This window comes from Thermobia domestica, chromosome 5 (assembly GCF_964235325.1).
Source record: "Thermobia domestica chromosome 5, izTheDome1.hap1.1, whole genome shotgun sequence".
NCBI lineage: Eukaryota > Metazoa > Arthropoda > Insecta > Zygentoma > Lepismatidae > Thermobia > Thermobia domestica.
The window spans coordinates 171432297-171450363 of NC_137458.1; the positions used below are offsets into that span (position 1 = coordinate 171432297).

The window sequence follows — 18067 nt, forward strand, 5'->3', positions numbered from 1 at the left end:
CAAACACCTATTATTATTATTATTATTATTATTATTATTATTATTATTATTATTATTATTATTATTATTATTATTATTATTATTAATAATAATATTATATTATTGTTTTACTTACCACTAATGTTGCCTACCTTTATTTGCATTGCAATGTGTTACTAAAAGCAAATCAAATAACAATCCTCGCCATTCACGCTCCCGAACTCGAAATACATGAGGACCGGATTCGATTCACCGCGGGAGCTCATGTGGTTCGGATTCCACGTTAATCAGTAGGTCCATCTCATATAGTCTCGCTGCTGAAAAGGGACGTTAAACTCAAAATCAACTCAACTCAACTCGAAATACATGATTTGCAGTTCTCTGTGTTAGAGGAAAGCACATTTATTATATTATTCTTTCAAATACCACGTTTCACAAGTTACTTCACTTTCAATGTGTAATTTCATATCATCACTAACAATCATCTTGTTCCGATACGAAAATAACCCCCTCCTGCAACAAAAAAAAAAACTTTGACCGTAGCGAAAGGGGTGAACCTTCTTTAGGCGATTAATCGGGTCCAATATTTCAATAAAAGAGGATAAGCCTTCCACACAAATATTTCAGTAAAAGAGAAAAAGTTAGTCAAACTTTCTGAATACCTATTTATGGGCGAAATTTTTTTCCCTTGGAACTTTTTAAGAGTTTGAAGGGCCGCCATTTTGAACATTTTCATCTGATTATTCTGGTTAACGAACGCATCAAAATATTTCAACAATTAATGTTTGTGTCAAGTTTCGTCTCAATCCGCTGAAAATTAGGGTGGTTATGGCATTCACAAATAGCGTTATATATATATAGATAGATAGATAAATAGACACACAGAGGGAGAGAGAAAAAGTGTTTTGCTCCCTTCTCGCACCTGTGGTGCGTCAGAGCTAAACCGGGCCCCTTTGCAAAACGTATTGACCAGCCTAACCTAAACACAAGCCTCTTACTTGCTAACGTAGAAATGTGGTCGGGAAGTGTAAGGCATGTAGAAATTGTATTTTTAGTAACCATGAGTATGGTCCATTTCCATGTTTTCCCTTTTACTTTTTGCAGCTACTTCGGAACGTTCAATTTTTATTCTTCACTGATCGCAAATAGCGTTTACATTCAAAATAAGAGAAATTTTGGTGGCATTTGTTCGGATATTCTACTCTTTCGAAATGAAGAAAAGAATAAAAGCAATACGCAAAGACAAAAAGTATTTTCAATACTAAACATTACCAAGAATAATTGCTACGAATACGAAAAACTAAATACGACCTCTTTTACCCTCTCATGAGCTGTATGCATTATCAACAAAAATTTTTAAAAATGTCCTTGACGGGGATTCGAACTGAAGACCTTTGCAATTGTAAGCCTGCACCTTAACCACTACACCGAGATCATGGCATACTAAGCGTTTAGTTATCGGCGTATTTGTTGTATTTGTGTTTTATATTCCCACTTCGACAAATTTCTACTCTTTTTTCTAAGTTTAACAGCTGTTTCTGGCTTTCTCTTTCGGTGTCGTCCTTTGTTTACACTATGCACTATTCGTATTCAGAGCTTGTGCCCCTCTGCAATGTCTTATTCAGATTAAACTTTTCTTTTTGCCCCTCAGTAAATATTTGATTGATTTAATTCTCATACTCTCCACGGATGGAGCACAGGAATGCCAGACTCGAAAAGTAGGTGTACATTTACTTTCCTGACAGATAATACCTGGAAATGTATGACTTCATGCCCACATCAGCCATTTTTTGCAGAATTAAATGAACGAGAGATATATTTATTTATTTAGTACTAAGCTACCAGATACAATCTCAGAGGCCATTTTACACTGGAGCACTCAAATCAACAATAATAACAACATTGGGAAATGAAGTGGAAGGATGGCTGCCAGGGTCTGTATTTTAAGGTACCATCTCAACATTGACCTGGTGTAACTGAAGAAAACCCTGGAAAACCGCAGTCAGGAAACTGAACTCTGGATTCGAGCATGGAACCTTCCGATTGCGAAGCAAAAACGCTGTAATAATAATAAATCTTTGAGTTTTACGACCCACTCTTATGTCGGCTAGGCTAAAGGAGATGGGGATGATGAGATATGAATGAAATGGTGGAATGAAGAAAGTGGGAGGAAATGGGCGAGCCCCGAGAAAACCCATGCACACGGTGTTCGTCCACCACAAGGTTCACTTGGCGGGAGCAGAGATGGAACCCGGGACTCCATGCACCAGAGGTGAACGCTCTACCAATGAGCCACGGCGGTCCTTATAATAATAATAATAATAATAATAATAATAATAATAATAATAATAATAATAATAATAATAATAATAATAATAATAATAATAATAAGTAGTAGTAGTAGTAGTAGTAGTAGTAGTAGTAGTAGTAGTGTCATTGATAATAATTGTATTGCGTATGTATGATACTTGAAGAGAGTACTTGAACTACACACACGATTAGGCTCGATTTGGCTCGTTTTGGCTCGACTCGACTCGAAACTCGAACCAAATTCGAGTTGAGTTTCGAGTCGAGTTGGAGGAAATTTTTCGAGCCGAGTTCTAGAGTCGAGTTCAAACATGTCTGTTTCGAGTCGAGTCGAGTTTCAAAGAAAACTCGCTCGAACTCGCTCTTGCCCATCCCCAATTTTTACAAACCAACTCACTACCAATTTTCCATATATACAAAGTGCCCCTCCCCCACATAAAGGAGAATTTTAAAAAATGCTAGGACACATTCTGTTTATTTTCAATAAAGAGTTAATACACTGAATTTCAGCTCCGTAAGTTTAACGACTTGCGAGATACTTTTTTTTTTTTTTTCGGAAAAATTTGAATATTCACTACCTCCTTAGGATGTTATGCATTATAATAAAAGCAATATAACATCCCAATTTGGATTAAGGCTGAACTATATACCGAAAGTAATTTCATTTGACTTTGCAATTTGACCCTGATGATCAGGCACACATAGTTACATTCAATTTCTTATATATTACAGTGATTCAAAAATGTATTTTTCCCAGTAGTTAGCTCTAAAAACTCACAGATCTCGAAAGCCAAGTTGTAGTGTAAGTCCTATTGCTATTATTACAATTAAAAATATCAATATCCAAAAGTGCCTGAAGTTCTTTTTTCACCTGGTTAGATATACTCACCTCAGGTAAGTAGACAGAAACAAGTGAAAAAGGAAGGGAAATGAAGGTCTTGAAAGTAAAACGGAGACAAATTTACCAGTCTTCAGAAGATACTGTCTACAATGCAGTGAGCAGGGAGGGTCGGCAGATCATACTGAGTCGGTGGGTCGCAGTGGGTCACGGTGGGTGGTGGTTCGCAGTGGGTCATGGTGGGTGCTGGATCGCAGTGGGTCGTGGTGGGTCACAGTGGGTCATGGTGGGTGGTGAGTCGCAGTGGGTCACGGTGGGTGGTGGGTCACAGTGGGCCATGGTGGGTGGTGGGTCGCAGTGGGTCACATGCTGTTGACCCACGACCCACTGACCCACTCAGAAAACTTGACCCACTTGACCCACTGACCCACTCCATCTCTGGTCATGTGTGAAATAATAATAATAATAATAATAATAATAATAAAAACTCAATGAATGTTCAATGTCAAACTCTGAAAAGAAACTTCGTAGACCACAGCACAGCATGAAAACGACATCCTATTTATGAATTAGCTTTTAGTGTGAAATACATTATAAAGAATTCACTTCTGTTAAGCTTGCCAGACGTCCCGGTTTGACCGGGACAATCTTGTTAGAATATTGCGAGTTCGCAGAACCGCTTGTTATACCCGGAGATAAACACACTCGCATATACATACACATGACCTAGAAGAAAGAAAGAAGCCAAACTAATTTGTGGGAACACCTCTATACTTTTTCCGCTCGCTTGTATTGTGAAATAAACAACTTTCAGTTGTTTCAATTCGATGGGCAGACAGAAATTTGAATATGAATTCCGGGATACTAAAATCTGTCTGTGTAATGAACGTGATAGGTATCTAAGGGGTCGTCCACATATTACGTGACGCGGCAAAGGGAGAGAGGGGGTTCGGCCTTGCGTTACGAAGTATGACACGAGGGAGGAGGGCGTTAAATCTTCGTTATGTAACATGTTTTTTTCTGTAATCTTTATTTTTATTCTCAGGTTTATATGCAATCTTTTAAACAAATAATTGTATTCAGTTCTTTTCATTTTTATTAATAAATATTTATATTGTTTTGGAATTGAGAACATACAGTCTGTATTGATTGAATCATGCAGAAGGGATTTGAAGACGCTATTAGACACCAGCATGACTGGTGACGAACCCTGTGTGTATTGCTGTTTTATGGCTATCGCTTTTACGGTACTCGCTTTTCTGGAGTTAGTTGTTAGCGATCGTAACTACCGCTTAAAAATGCCCTCGCATTCCAACTCATATCGCTGTTTCTGAGAGTAGATTTCAAACTTCTGATTTGAATCATTACCCACTCTATTTTTCCAAGGGGTTTCGCATGTGGAACAGAAGAAACTCTTTTTCGTGAAATAATATTTTCCGCGACAGAACGATCCAAGCAAAATAAGATATTAAAAACCGAATTCATCGGGTATTCATCTTATACTGTATTTTTTATCTCGAGATTTGAATTTTCCAAGAGAAATCGAGTTTATTTGCATTTTGGCATTGATTTGGGACAAGAATAATTTGAAAAGGGGTAAACTGAAGTCCAAAGAAGATGGCCGAAGGCTTGTTCACAAAGAGATGTCCCTATGTGCAACCATGTCGAATCTGTGATCAACGGGGAAGATAACTTCTTTGTATCGTCGACACTGGAAAACTTCAAATACAGGAAGCATCCTGGATTCTAGAAAAAAGAGGTGAATGTTAATTCTCTTGATCTTATTTCACCTGTATCTTCCTGCTGCACTTCCTCCTTGCCAATCATCGGTGACCTAACTACAGTATGGAATTTCGAAGAATTAAGACTGGTTCATTAAACAACTTTATGAGATTTAAAAATTACTACGGTACTGCCATTTAATAATATTTTGATATGTTGGCGAAAAACACTACAAATATATTCAAAATATAATTATTTTGTAATGAAAAGTTCTGCCATTATTTTTTTTTTGTGATAACCCTCAAAATAAGCAAAATAGGTAAAAAAAAATCAAAAAGCGTTACGTAACAAGGGGGAGGGGTGCAGCCTTGCATTACGAAGTGGGACAAGGGAGAGGAAGGGGCTAAAATTGATCAAAAACAGCGTTACACAATACTGTAAACGGCCCCTAATGCCTACTACGTATGCTACCTACGCGTATCTGCAACACGTTTTTGAATGACTCCAATGTCTTCATTAGTTCTCGAGATATGTTCCTTCGAAGCAATATGTACAAAATAAAGGGGTCTTTTCATCCATATCTAGATGGATTGGTTGTCAATGCTTGTAGTATATATGTAGAGAGAGAGAGAGAGAGAACTAGTTGTTAAAAGATTAGAATAGCACCACTAGGAATAATACGCTGCAAATGAAAATTGCAATGACTTGGAGTGAATTCTTTAATAAAATAAAGAACAATACGTACTTTTTGAGAAAGATTCATTTAAGTGAAAAGTTAAGTCTGAATAATGTGCAGTAGTTCTTTCTTTCCTTCTCGGTTTGTGGATGTTAAACTAATTAGTTGTTAAATTTTGTCTCGCTAAAATATATACATATATATCAGCAGAAACAAGTCTTGAGAGAAATTGAACTACTTGAGAAATTAGAACACCAAAGTTTACTAAGCCTGCTGAACAGCAAATTTTAAGACTAAAATACCTCATACTAATTCCTGAATTATTATTATTATTATTATTATTATTATTATTATTATTATTATTATTATTATTATTATTATTATTATTAGTAGTAGTAGTAGTAGTAGTAGTAGTAGTAGTAGTAGTAGTAGTAGTAGTAATAGTAGAAGTAGTATTTGGTGCTACAAATCAAAATACTGTCTTTGTGCGTACTAATATTTATGCTGTGTATATCTGTTCTGAATTCTGAGTGGTGTTTAAGAATAAATCTTATATTAGAATATTTAAAAAACGTGCACTATGAATATTCAATGTGCATGTGTCTTGTTAAGTTGAGAATTACTCATGAGAATTTTTGGTGAAATATTGGTATTAACAATGTCCGTTTGGAGCTTCAGAAATCTGGCAAGTCTAACTTTAGTAGGTACAATTTTCAGGTGATTTGTGGCAAAATGCTAAACCACTTTCTGAAATTGGAAGATCAAACAAATACTTAAATATATTTGAGCTTATTGATGCAGATGAAGATGATTACCTGAGACCACTGTATTTTTGCATTGTTGATAGGCCTTGTTTTCATAATGTTATTGCATTTGAACAATATTATCAATAAATTGACATATAAAACAACAGAGAATATTTTAACATGTTTCTATTATAAAAGGGAAACTTATCAATTTGTGCGTCACGTTAATTCCTAATAGTAAACAGCTATGCTAATGTGTATTACGGTATGTGCTGCCTGATGCTAACAGATATCGCTGGCGTGCAGGTAATTTGCAGGTTTAAAACTGCCGTGACGATTTAATTTCCATTCGCATATGAGCATGATTCTCCTTGTCATTCCTCAAAACATCTGTACATGTCTCTTTACAGACAGAAGTGAAAGACTAAAATCGGCAAGGAGTATCATAAAGGAGAGATTTTTTCGATTATTTTTTCAATATTTCGCACCGTTTGCAAGATTTGAACCTACTTCCAGTTGAAGTTTCTGATTCAAGTATGATCAGTTTTCTTTCTTTTTGTATTCAGTATGTAATAAGCAAATACATTACACACACAACTAATTATATCAGTGATATATGGTGTTGGGCAAAACACTCCAAACACTAACTGGAGAAATAGTTCTCCTTCGTTTTTCATTATCATTTGCCCATGAAACAAACGCCTGAGAGATATACTACCCCCATATACAACTGTGTGGTGTTTGAATGTATAACTCTTAGAATATGATGCTTTACTTTTTAAAATTTTCAACACTTCTAGTGTATCCTTAAAAAATATAATAAAGAAATAACGGCCATGTTTTTTTTTAAATATTAAATTAGAACTGGACAATCTCTCAAAATTTAGAATCGAACAGTGAAAACAGTACGTTTCTAGCATTTGTGGTTTGCGAGATTTCATTGTCGAAAGGATTGGAGACAAATATATAAACTTTTCTTTGGAGACAAACACATAAACCTAGCATTTTAATAAATAGGTTGTTTCGAAATAGGACAAGGGTCATAGCCATATTTATAGACCTATTTGAGCAATAATATTTATGTAACGACAAGTTGATTAGTAGACAAACTAACAAATAAATAAAGACATAAATATAAGTACGACTTTAACCTGTAGTGCATAGCTTGAGCACAAGAACTAGTGAATATGAAGTAACTACCTACGTATACCATAGTTTAAGTGTTTAAAAATTAAAAATGTGAGAATAATACACAACACGAAAAATATGTAGTTTTTTTATTATTAAAATGCCATTTCCATAATTGGTATTGCGAGTTTAGTCGTATAAAATTATATTTCTTTTTTCGTGCCATTAAGGGATTCCTCGAATATGTCTTTTCGTGAAATCTAAAAATTTCTTCTTTTGTGAATCTGTTATATGATAATCCCAATAATACCGGTAGTGAATAATCACGATGTAACGCTACTTTCAGATGAAAAACTTTCTAGTAACTCAAAGATTATTTAAAATGGGGGTTTTCTGTTTTCAAAGAATTCCTTTATCTCCTTACGAACGAAATTACTTGTAACACTTTTTTAATCGTCAATGTCTTTCTGTAGCTAATGCTCTACATAGCCCAGTAATAAACCCCTTTTGGTGTACACAACAAGTCTAGAGGCCACAACAGCTGTTCTTGTGGGGAAAACCCAGGTCATTCAACAACTGAGTGAGTGAGCACTCGAAGCTAATTGGAGCAGGAAAAGCCCTTCTTCATACATTACGACATTGCGTACTATATGTATATGGGGAACGCTACAAGAAAAGAAAAATCTTTGTATATTTTTTGTCTCCTTGTTTTTACAATCATTTTCCTGCATGAATGTTCAAGATTGATATGGTGCTTGAACTCAAAAGATTACTGGCAACCACGTCTTCCTTCTCCTATATTTGAAGTAGTTCTTGTTTTGAAACTGACACGAAGGTTGAACTTTGAATCAGGATGCGAAATCTTGGGAGATAAGGAAGTTTCCCCACTTACTATTTTTGGAATATAATCCTCCCACTAATAAATTACTGAAAGATGAATGAGTTGAGTTGAGTTGATTTTAAGTTTAACGTCCCGCTCAGCAGCGAGGCTATATGAGACGTGGACCTACTGATTAACGTGGAATCCGAACCACATGAGCTCCCGCCGGGAATCGAACCCGGGTCTCCCACGCCAAAGGCGCGTACGCTAACCGCTTAGCCACGGAGAAGCTCTGAAAGATGAATGAAGTGACATTATTGTGACAAAAAAAAAAAGAAAAAAAGAAAGAAATGAAATGAAATCTTCGAGTTTTACGTGACACGTTTATGCCCGTTAGGCTAAAGGAGACGGTGATGATGAGTAATCAATGAAATGGTGAAATGAAGAAAGTGGGAGGAAACGGGGGAACTCCGAGGAAACCCACGCACACGGTGTTTGTCCACCACAAAGTTCACTTGGCGGGTGCTGGGATCGAACCCGGGATCCCAAGCACCATAGATGAATTATTGTGACAAGTTTGCATATTAGTTATAGTTATCCATATGTAGTTACCGAATGAAATAATGGTTAGCGATGTCCCTAATTCCCCATTGTTTAATGATGTTCAAATATGTAAACTCTACGCCGAAGTATTTCAAAGCGAAGATTTTTTTCTTTTTTTTTTTAAATTCTTGTTTCCCACCATCTTGACTATGATGATTTCGCACGCGTAAACTCTAAATTCTCTCCGTCTTCAAGAATTATCTTCGTTTCACTATTAGGTGTTATAACTTATAAACCACTTTAAATTTGCCTCACGTGGTTTGACAAGCAACAAGAAATACATCTGTTTAGTTAAATCAAGTGATCTTATAATCACCATAATTTATGTTTTCCTTTTTAACTTTTGGATATGATAACACTTACAAATACGAACGTTAAATAAAAGCAAGGATAGGAATGCCAAAATAAGCATCTACGTAGGTATAAATGAAATGCTTAATATTTTGTGTGCCATTAATTAAGGAGTAAAATGAAAAATCATCAAATGTGTAAGTATTGTGCTCTACGGAGCAGAAATATGCACTGCACACTGCACAGGAGAGATGGAGAGCAATCAAAAAGGAAGAAAGAACAATCTCGGATACAATTAAAACGAGAAAAAGAAGTCTGATTAAAACATTGGCTAAGAAGAAGATGTATTCTGAGAGACATGATAGAAGGTACGATGAAAGAAAGGTTATAATTCATAGACGGTAATTGCTACTTCTAAACGAATAGGTCAGTTGAGGATTGTAGAACGTCAACGTTTCTGAGTTTGCAGCAGGGAATCTGATAATGATAAGAACCGCATCCATTCTGCACTACAGAGTTTCAGATTCATGTTTTCATAATGAAATGTGACGCTGACAAGTCTGAAAGAGGATTTCAGAGACAAATATCACTTTACAGCGCTAGTTAGCATGGCGCCGTGGCTTAGTTGGTTAAAGCGCCTGTCTAGTAAACAGGAGATCGAGGGTTCGAATCCCTCCGGTGCCTTCCTCTTCAACTTTTTTTTTTTCAAAAAATATGTATGGAAAGAAACTCTTTTCAAAGAAAATATATACATTATTGCGATCAAGGTGAAAAATTCTAAAATCTTATATAGGTCCTACATCTAAAATCTTAAGTGAGTTCTTGAAGTTCAGATAACTGTGACACGCAGATCTGGGTAGTCGTATCTTTGCATACCAATATGTAAATTCTTACGTAAAATTTTTACGTTTAAATATTTAACTTGCATATTTAACTATATCAGATTTTTTTATATTATGTTAAGTAAATATATCTATAAGAACTAATATTACCAGTTTAATCTTAGTATTTAATCCTTTTAAAATCTATCGTATATTTTTATACGATAGAGTTGTATCTTCATTACTCGATTAAAATGTACTAATAAAACTCTTTATGGTTTTTTTGTTTGTTTTTTCAAGACATTGTAGAACATGTGACGTATAGTTTCACGCCTCTCTGTGTCGAGATATAGGGGTGATGACGTCATAACTTTTTTTAAAAAATAATTTTTTGTTAGGCTTATTTTTATTATTTTTGGCATGCTTACTTTTACACCTAGAAGATTGAAATTGTGCATACACATTCACGGCACCCTTTAGTATTTTTCAGATCTCTGAGTTAACACAGAAGGGGTACAGAGGGGCAGAAAGGTAAAAAAAATCTTTTTTCGCAATTTTCCCGCCTCGCATACACGATAGAGAGATGTGAATGATTCCGTTTGAAAGGTTGTTCTTTTCTGAAGAGAATGAAGTACGAACCGTGATCCTAGGATAAGTAGAGATGTCTCAGGAAATGTTTACCTGAGCCTCTGTTTTATACGGGAATCTGGATGTGAGGGTATTCTATTTTGGCGTGCTTAATTTTGCACCTTGAAGATTGAAATTTTGCACACACATTCAGTGTATCCCTTAGTATTTTTTAGATTTGCTTCAAATCTCTGTGTTAACACAGGAGAGTCCAGAGGGGCAAAAAGATAAAAAAGAAAGAAAAAAGATATTTTAAAACAAAAATCCGTTTTTCGCGATTTTCCAGCCTCAGGTAAATGATGGAGATATGTGAATCATACCGTTTGAAAGGCTGTTCTATTCTGAAGAGAATGAGGTACAAAACATGACTTCAGGATGTCTCAGGAAATTTTTATATTACATCGGGTCTTTTGGGGACGTCTAGGACATTGTGGGGATGTTCTTATCTTATTGGTAAATATTTTTTACCGCCCTTACTATTCAAGATAGGAGATAGATTTTGTGCACACATTTCGTACGCCCCTTAAAATTTTTCAGTTGATTTTGAGATCTGTGTGTTAACACAAATGGGATCCAGAGGGACTCAAACTTAGAAAAAAGGGATTTTTTCACCTAAAATCCCTATCTTCCCTCAAACTTTCCCACCTCAGGGACATGATAGGGAAATGTGAATGGCACAGTTTGAAAGGCTGTTCTATTCTGAAGAGAATGAGTTTCGAACCATGACTCTAGGATAGATAAGGATGATGCTGAAGCTGCTTGACTGAAAGTCTATAATTTACCTTTTAAAAAAGCCAGAATTTAAAAGCGTTAATAATCATTGTATATTCAATTACTATGAATAAACCATCGATAGGAATTTGAGAAACATTTTACCGAAAAACAAGAAGTTGGCTATAACTACGAAACTCAGAGGTCAATGACCTACAATGTGTAATGAATTGCCAACTCACTACTTCTATTAGAAACTAGGAAGGCAACATTTTATTAATGTACAGAATATATCTGTAAGACTTAAAAGAACGATACTTTTAGAGGGATCGAAACCAATAAAAAACGCGAAAATGAAGCTAGAGTTCACTTATTGTTTGAACTTCGCATCTCCGTACGAAGATACAGCAGAATAATACGTGTGAAATTCTTTCTCCAACGAGAATTTTCACGCATTTTCAAAGATTAGCGTCAGGTTATCTTGGCTGGCAGAGTGAACCTCTCCAAAAGATGTTAGTTTTTCCAACAGGGGTACCACATGAAGGTAATTAATACTAATGATTAGAGTAAATAATAGTACTCATGTTTTTTTGGGAAAGTACTGCGAAGAGTCTACGTAGGTATTTCGTTTCTATCCGTTTCCCTTCCTCGTTATTATTTCAGTATATACATATTTGTTTTATAAAACAAATGTATTTTATACTCTTGATAACTTTCCACATAAAACTGTATGGTGGGAAACGCCACATTGAATTTGGGACTAGTTAGCAATGTTCAGGGGCGCAACCACGAGGAGGGTCGACCGGGTGTAACCTGCCCAAAATTTCGAAGCTCGACTAACATTTGTAGACTTTCTTAACTAGAGAAATGATTGATGTAGGCTGAATATTTTATTTTACGCCTCATCATGTACTCTTTCTGTTCTTATATACCTAAAAATAATAGTTCTATCTTTTTTTTTTTTTTTTTTTAAGAAATATATATGTCAATAATTACCTAGGTAATTACTTATCGTCTTTTCGGATGCAAAGTAAGACAGGTTCGATATTACATTGGACCCCTCCCAACAAACATTTCTGGGTGTAGAATTGGCAATGCTGTTTATATATATATATATATATATATATATATATATATATATATATATATATATATATATATATATATATATAGATAGATAGATAGATAGATAGATAGATAGATAGATAGATAGATATAGATATAGATATATATATATATAACGTTCTTTGACTTTGGCTTCTGTTACATGCTGATCCTAAATCTGGTGGGTTTCAAAGTTTACTTTCCAGAACGTATCACATTGATAAGCATTGTTTCCTCTCATGTGGAAGTATATTGTGTTCATCATGTGTTGCTTACAACCAAGACGGATGATTTGGAATGTAGTATTTCTTTTACGCACGTGTGTGGGGGGTTGATGTATATGTGACATTCGCGATTCATATGTACCTCTTTTGTATCAGCTGTTTTGTCTAAATCGGCAATTTTGTTTTTTTGTTATTAGATTACTTGAGTTGTGTGTGCTATAATTCTGTAATTAATATACAAATTCTGAATGAATACTATACCCTGACTTCTGTAAATAACTTTAAAAAAAAAGAAAGAATTTTTTCCAGCTCTTCACTGAGGAAAGACTAGCAATTAGGGCTTAGACAAAACAAGCGAAGGGCAATTCAGAAAAGTGTTCGAAAAATATCAGGTTTAAATCCTCAGGACGTCTTATATCAGCAATGGTGTTTGCCTTAGATATATTTCCACAATTTGTTTTAAATTTTTGTAGATAAACTGTGAATAAAGTGTGTGTAATTTACATTTTTTATAACACTAATCTCTGCCACGAACTGTCTTCAGTCTACGCTGCGGAAGAATTTGGATCACTGTCAGGGACTGGGTTTGCTAGAATGAATTGTTTGCAATAATTTAGAAAAAATATTTAGTGAATCTACAAAGCTTCTGAAATTAATATTAACTGTACCTATGACCTTGCAAACGGAGACATGCGTTTTTCCACATCGAAAAGAATTGATACTTTCAAGGTAGAGTTGGCGTGGGTCAATGAAAACTTGACCCACTGATCCACCACCTACTGTGACCCACGATCCACTGACCCACTGACCCACCGTGACCCACGACCCACTGACCCACCACCCACCATGAACCACTTTCATTCACTTCTACCTACTCTGACTCACTAAAATCCATCGTCATCAACTCTGAACACGATCCACGGCCTCTTCTGAACTGACTAAAGAGTTTACACTTGTAATAAAACAAGACTGTGAAATTGTCACTAATCGGAGTTTGAATTTCTAGTCAATCGCTCAAGCACCACTCTGTTACAATAACGGTGGATCTGACCTTTACGGTATAAAATGGTAAAGTGTTTGTCAGTGAGGAAATTGAAACAGTTCGAGGTGGGGGGAAAGTAGTGTGTGCCTAAAATATACTTTTACTAAGAGAGTATTCTTGAAAATGTTAATTTCTGAACGCATTCCACAAGAAACTTCTATTCGCAGGAAAATACCCCTGTACAATATGGAAAAGGTTATGGTTTCTCAGTTCACAGTATTTTTCTCACAAAAGACTTGAAAAATCAGTTGTTCATAGGGTATAAAGGTGCTCGGGTACCCTCTGTGAGAGCATCTCCATAAAGTATGCTCATAATTGTAATTTGTGTAATCACTAAAACACCACGTTAAATTTAAGTTACAAATATGCATAATTGCAATTATTATGAATATTTATTCAAAAGTAGTTTACCTAAAGCAAAGAAGAGACTTACTAAAAATTAGGCACAAAGTTGAATAACACAAATAAGTTAATGGTAATACAAGTATACATTTTCCGTAACTCGTAATTTTCCACCTTAAAACAAATCTGAAATCGGATTTATTTCCTGATGGTAACTTTTTGGAGGTAAATCATCCGCAGTGGAATGATGTTCATCCTTCAGCCAAGAAATAATTAGCTCGTCTACTTTGAGCTTGTCTAGCGGTGGTTCATTAACGTTGATGAGCAACAAGTTAGACAATGTTTGAGCACTTACATTAGTCTATTTCTAATATCACTCATCTGTAAATTCATAAGGGGAAATCCCCGTTCGCACTCTGTCGTGGAAATTGATAATACTTCTACCCAATTTCTGCAACTTCTCATCGACAATCTACTTGTTAGACTTAAGTCTGATAACGAGTCAGGTTTGAAATACTCAGCAAGAAGTATCATCTCTCTATCACCATATAACATCGTTTCCATATCGACCATGTCAGTTGGCAATGTCGACCCATGTAAAACAGAAACTTCATCTACCACGCCTTTGTTAGGGAATCTTGTGAATAAATTATCAATTAAAGCCTGATAAACTGGTGATTTCTTATTTGTTTATAAATTTAATTTTTGCAATTACACATGAAGGTTTGATACCATTACCAAGTTCCCTCCCCCGTCTAGAAAGCGAAAGTGGACGAGGTTTCTGGAAAGTATTCAGAGGTGAATGGGAATTTTCCTCCTTCTTCAACTTCAATTACCACACTGCTATTTGCCATATGGCAATTAATTTATCATAGTATAATTATTTCCTTGTTGAATTATCAATACTTTTCAGTGGGAAAAAGGATGAAATTTCAAAGTTCCAAATCAAAGTAAGTAGACCAACGTAAAGGGAAAAAAGTGTAAAATTTTCCATACAATTATGCGTACAATCCAAACTTCAAATTTCCGTGTAATTAAGCTTACAGTACAAATTTTATGCCTATTTTTCTCACAACTTTATGGGTTGATTGCCTTGTGCTGTGAGCACTCCATATAATAAACATAAGGTTCAGCAACTATTATAGCAGAAAGCAATGAATATATGAAGCCAAGCACTGTATTTTTTGTTTCTGATTTTTTTTCTTCGATCGTTTTCGATCATGTTTACAAACCAACTCACTACCAATTTTCCATATATAGAAAGTGCCTCCCCCCCCCCACACACACACATAAAGGAGAATTTAAAAAAATGCTAGGACACATTCTGTTTATTTTCAATAAAGAGTTAATACACTGAATTTTAGCTCCGTAAGTTTAACGGCTTGCGAGATACTTTTTTTTTTCCCAAAAAAAAATTCGGATCCTCACTACCTCCTTAGGATGTTATGCATTATAATAAAAGCAATATAACATCCCAATTTGGATTAAGGTTGAACTATATACCGAAAGTAATTTCATTTGACTTTGCAATTTGACCCTGATGATCAGGCACACATAGTTACATTCAATTTCTTATATATTACAGTGATTCAAAAATGTATTTTTCCCAGTAGTTAGCTCTAAAAACTCACAGATCTCGAAAGCCAAGTTGTAGTGTAAGTCCTATTGTTATTATTACAAATAAAAATATCAATATCCAAAAGTGCCTGAAGTTCTTTTTTCACCTGGTTAGATATACTCACCTCAGGTAAGTAGACAGAAACAAGTGGAAAAGGAAGGGAAATGAAGGTCTTGAAAGTAAAACGGAGACAAATTTACCAGTCTTCAGAAGATACTGTCTACAATGCAGTGAACAGAGAGGGTCGGCAGATCATGCTGAGTCGGTGGGTCGCAGTGGGTCACGGTGGGTGGTGGGTCACAGTGGGTCACGGTGGGTGGTGGGTCGCAGTGGGTCACGGTGGGTGGTGGGTCACAGTGGGTCATGGTGGGTGGTGGGTCATAGTGGGTCACGGTGGGTGGTGAGTCACAGTGGGTCACATGCTGTTGACCCACGACCCACTGACCCACTCCATCTCTGTTTCAAGGAATTGAATGTTCCAAGAAAGGTTATCACCTTAGTTATGCTTTCCATCGAAAAAGACCTGATAATGGGAATACCAGAGTTCAACAAGCATATATTAGAAAAATTTACTCCGATCAAAGAGACAAATTTACTCCAATCATTAAATAAGGTGACTAATCTGACAAAATGTCCTGCATTATTTATTTTTTTAAAATATAATATTATTTAATTTCACATGTCACATAGCATTTGCATCTAAAGTTATGCTGATTAGTTAATGAGTCCATTTTTTATCTTCTGTCTCCGATCATTCGCACTGCAGCACCCGAAAACCACAATCCACTGGCCGCCACTGGTTCGCAGTGTAGCCAAGTACCGATTTCTGGAAAACTAAGCAATAAGTATTAACATTCAAGATTTAGTTCGTCATCCTCCATGCACAAACTGCTTACATGAATCATAGGTCTAAAAATATGTAAAGGACAACTTAACGCGTGAGCCACAGGGTTTCATTGCCGTGAGCCATATAAGGCTCACGTGACCTCAAGGACCATTTCATTTTGAGTCATGTGGCTCACATGACGGTCAACTTTTGTGAGATTATAATACTCAAAGCACTTTGTTTTCTTTTTCAATTTTTCTTACCATGTGTTACTATTATTTTTTGTCCTATTTTATTTTTAACTATAACCATGGGCGGCGATTAGGGGGGCAAAGGGGGGCAGTTGCCCCCGCACTTTTTTAAGTAACCCATTAATGTGTATAGTTTCATTTGAAAATGTGAATTTTTTGTATGTATTGCTGCTTCATAGAAAAAATGGTACCATATAGTATTTGCCGTTCCGTGAGTACAGTACCTATTGGTTGTCTTCCCGTGGAGTAAAGGAAACTATAGGAATTGCATTTTAATTGCCACATAAAATAACCCAAAAATCAACCTATTGGAGCACAACGATTCTAGCATACTTTCACTTCTTACAAGGGCTCGATTTGTTAAGTGTTTGAAACTAATTCGCAAAAACAGTTCGAAAAAAAAGTATTTCACAAGTTATTCTTTAATTGCACAAAAATTTAGATCATAAAATGTCTTTTCTTTTTTCTAAAATAACGAATGTTGATTAAAAAGAACGTAATAAGAAACAACTTCTACCTTTTCCATTGTTATGTAGTGTAATATACGAGTGAAGTGTGAAGTGGTGTTTTTAGGGGTGTGCGAGTGCATATACAATTAAATTTAGTGAATTCAACATAATTCTAGGTTTTAGAATTATTTTGTATAACTGGGGTGTGGAGTGACTCTAAGTATTGTGTTTTGGTGTGTTTCAAGAAAGTGAAAACTGCACCTAATGGCAACGAACATGTTTCGGGAAGTTGCAAAAGCAAATATTTCTTTAAATGTCATAGCATAGGGTTGTAGTATTTACTGTCTTTCATTTTCTAAGAGTAATAACGTACATTTAATAGCATGTCTGGAATTAAAAAATGTAAGTTGTTCATTAATCCCAGTTTCAATATAACTTCTACAAAACAAGCTTCATTATTCATTACTATGATTAATATTATCTTTCCTACTTATTTGTTTTGCAAATTTGTTATTAAAAAATCTGATCACACAATTTTCCAGACAGAATTTTAAGGGGTTTATGAGCAAGAAATCAAATCACTTCTTACAATTTCGTTGTTTAACAGTACAAAGGGCTAGTACCTACTTGCGTTGCTCTTGTCAACTTATTTAATAAAATATGAAATATGATATACGATATTTTAACTGAAAAAGATAGTATCCTATTAGTTATACAACCTTTCGTCAAAGTGTTAGAAACAACCAGGAAAACTAACAGTTATAAACAAATATTCAGATCATGTCTTGCCCCCCCCCCCCCACACTTTTAACGTTCAACCGCCGCCACTGGCAATAACTATTATATGTTGCTATTTATAATTTTAGTATTTTCACGTTTCATTTGAATTTTAGTTTGTTTTGTCTTATTTTGATGTATTTTTACTTGAATTTCTCGTTTTTA

At 35.3% G+C, this 18067-nt stretch overlaps 1 protein-coding gene and 1 non-coding gene across 2 annotated transcripts in view; both read left to right on the plus strand.

Annotated features, from left to right (window-relative positions):
• LOC145684726 (uncharacterized) overlaps positions 1–18067 on the plus strand; it is a 140583-nt gene that overhangs the window by 31259 nt on the left and 91257 nt on the right. The window lies entirely within an intron of this gene.
• On the plus strand, positions 9721–9794 carry TRNAT-AGU (transfer RNA threonine (anticodon AGU)). Its single transcript has one exon. It is a non-coding gene; the product is annotated as a tRNA-Thr (tRNA).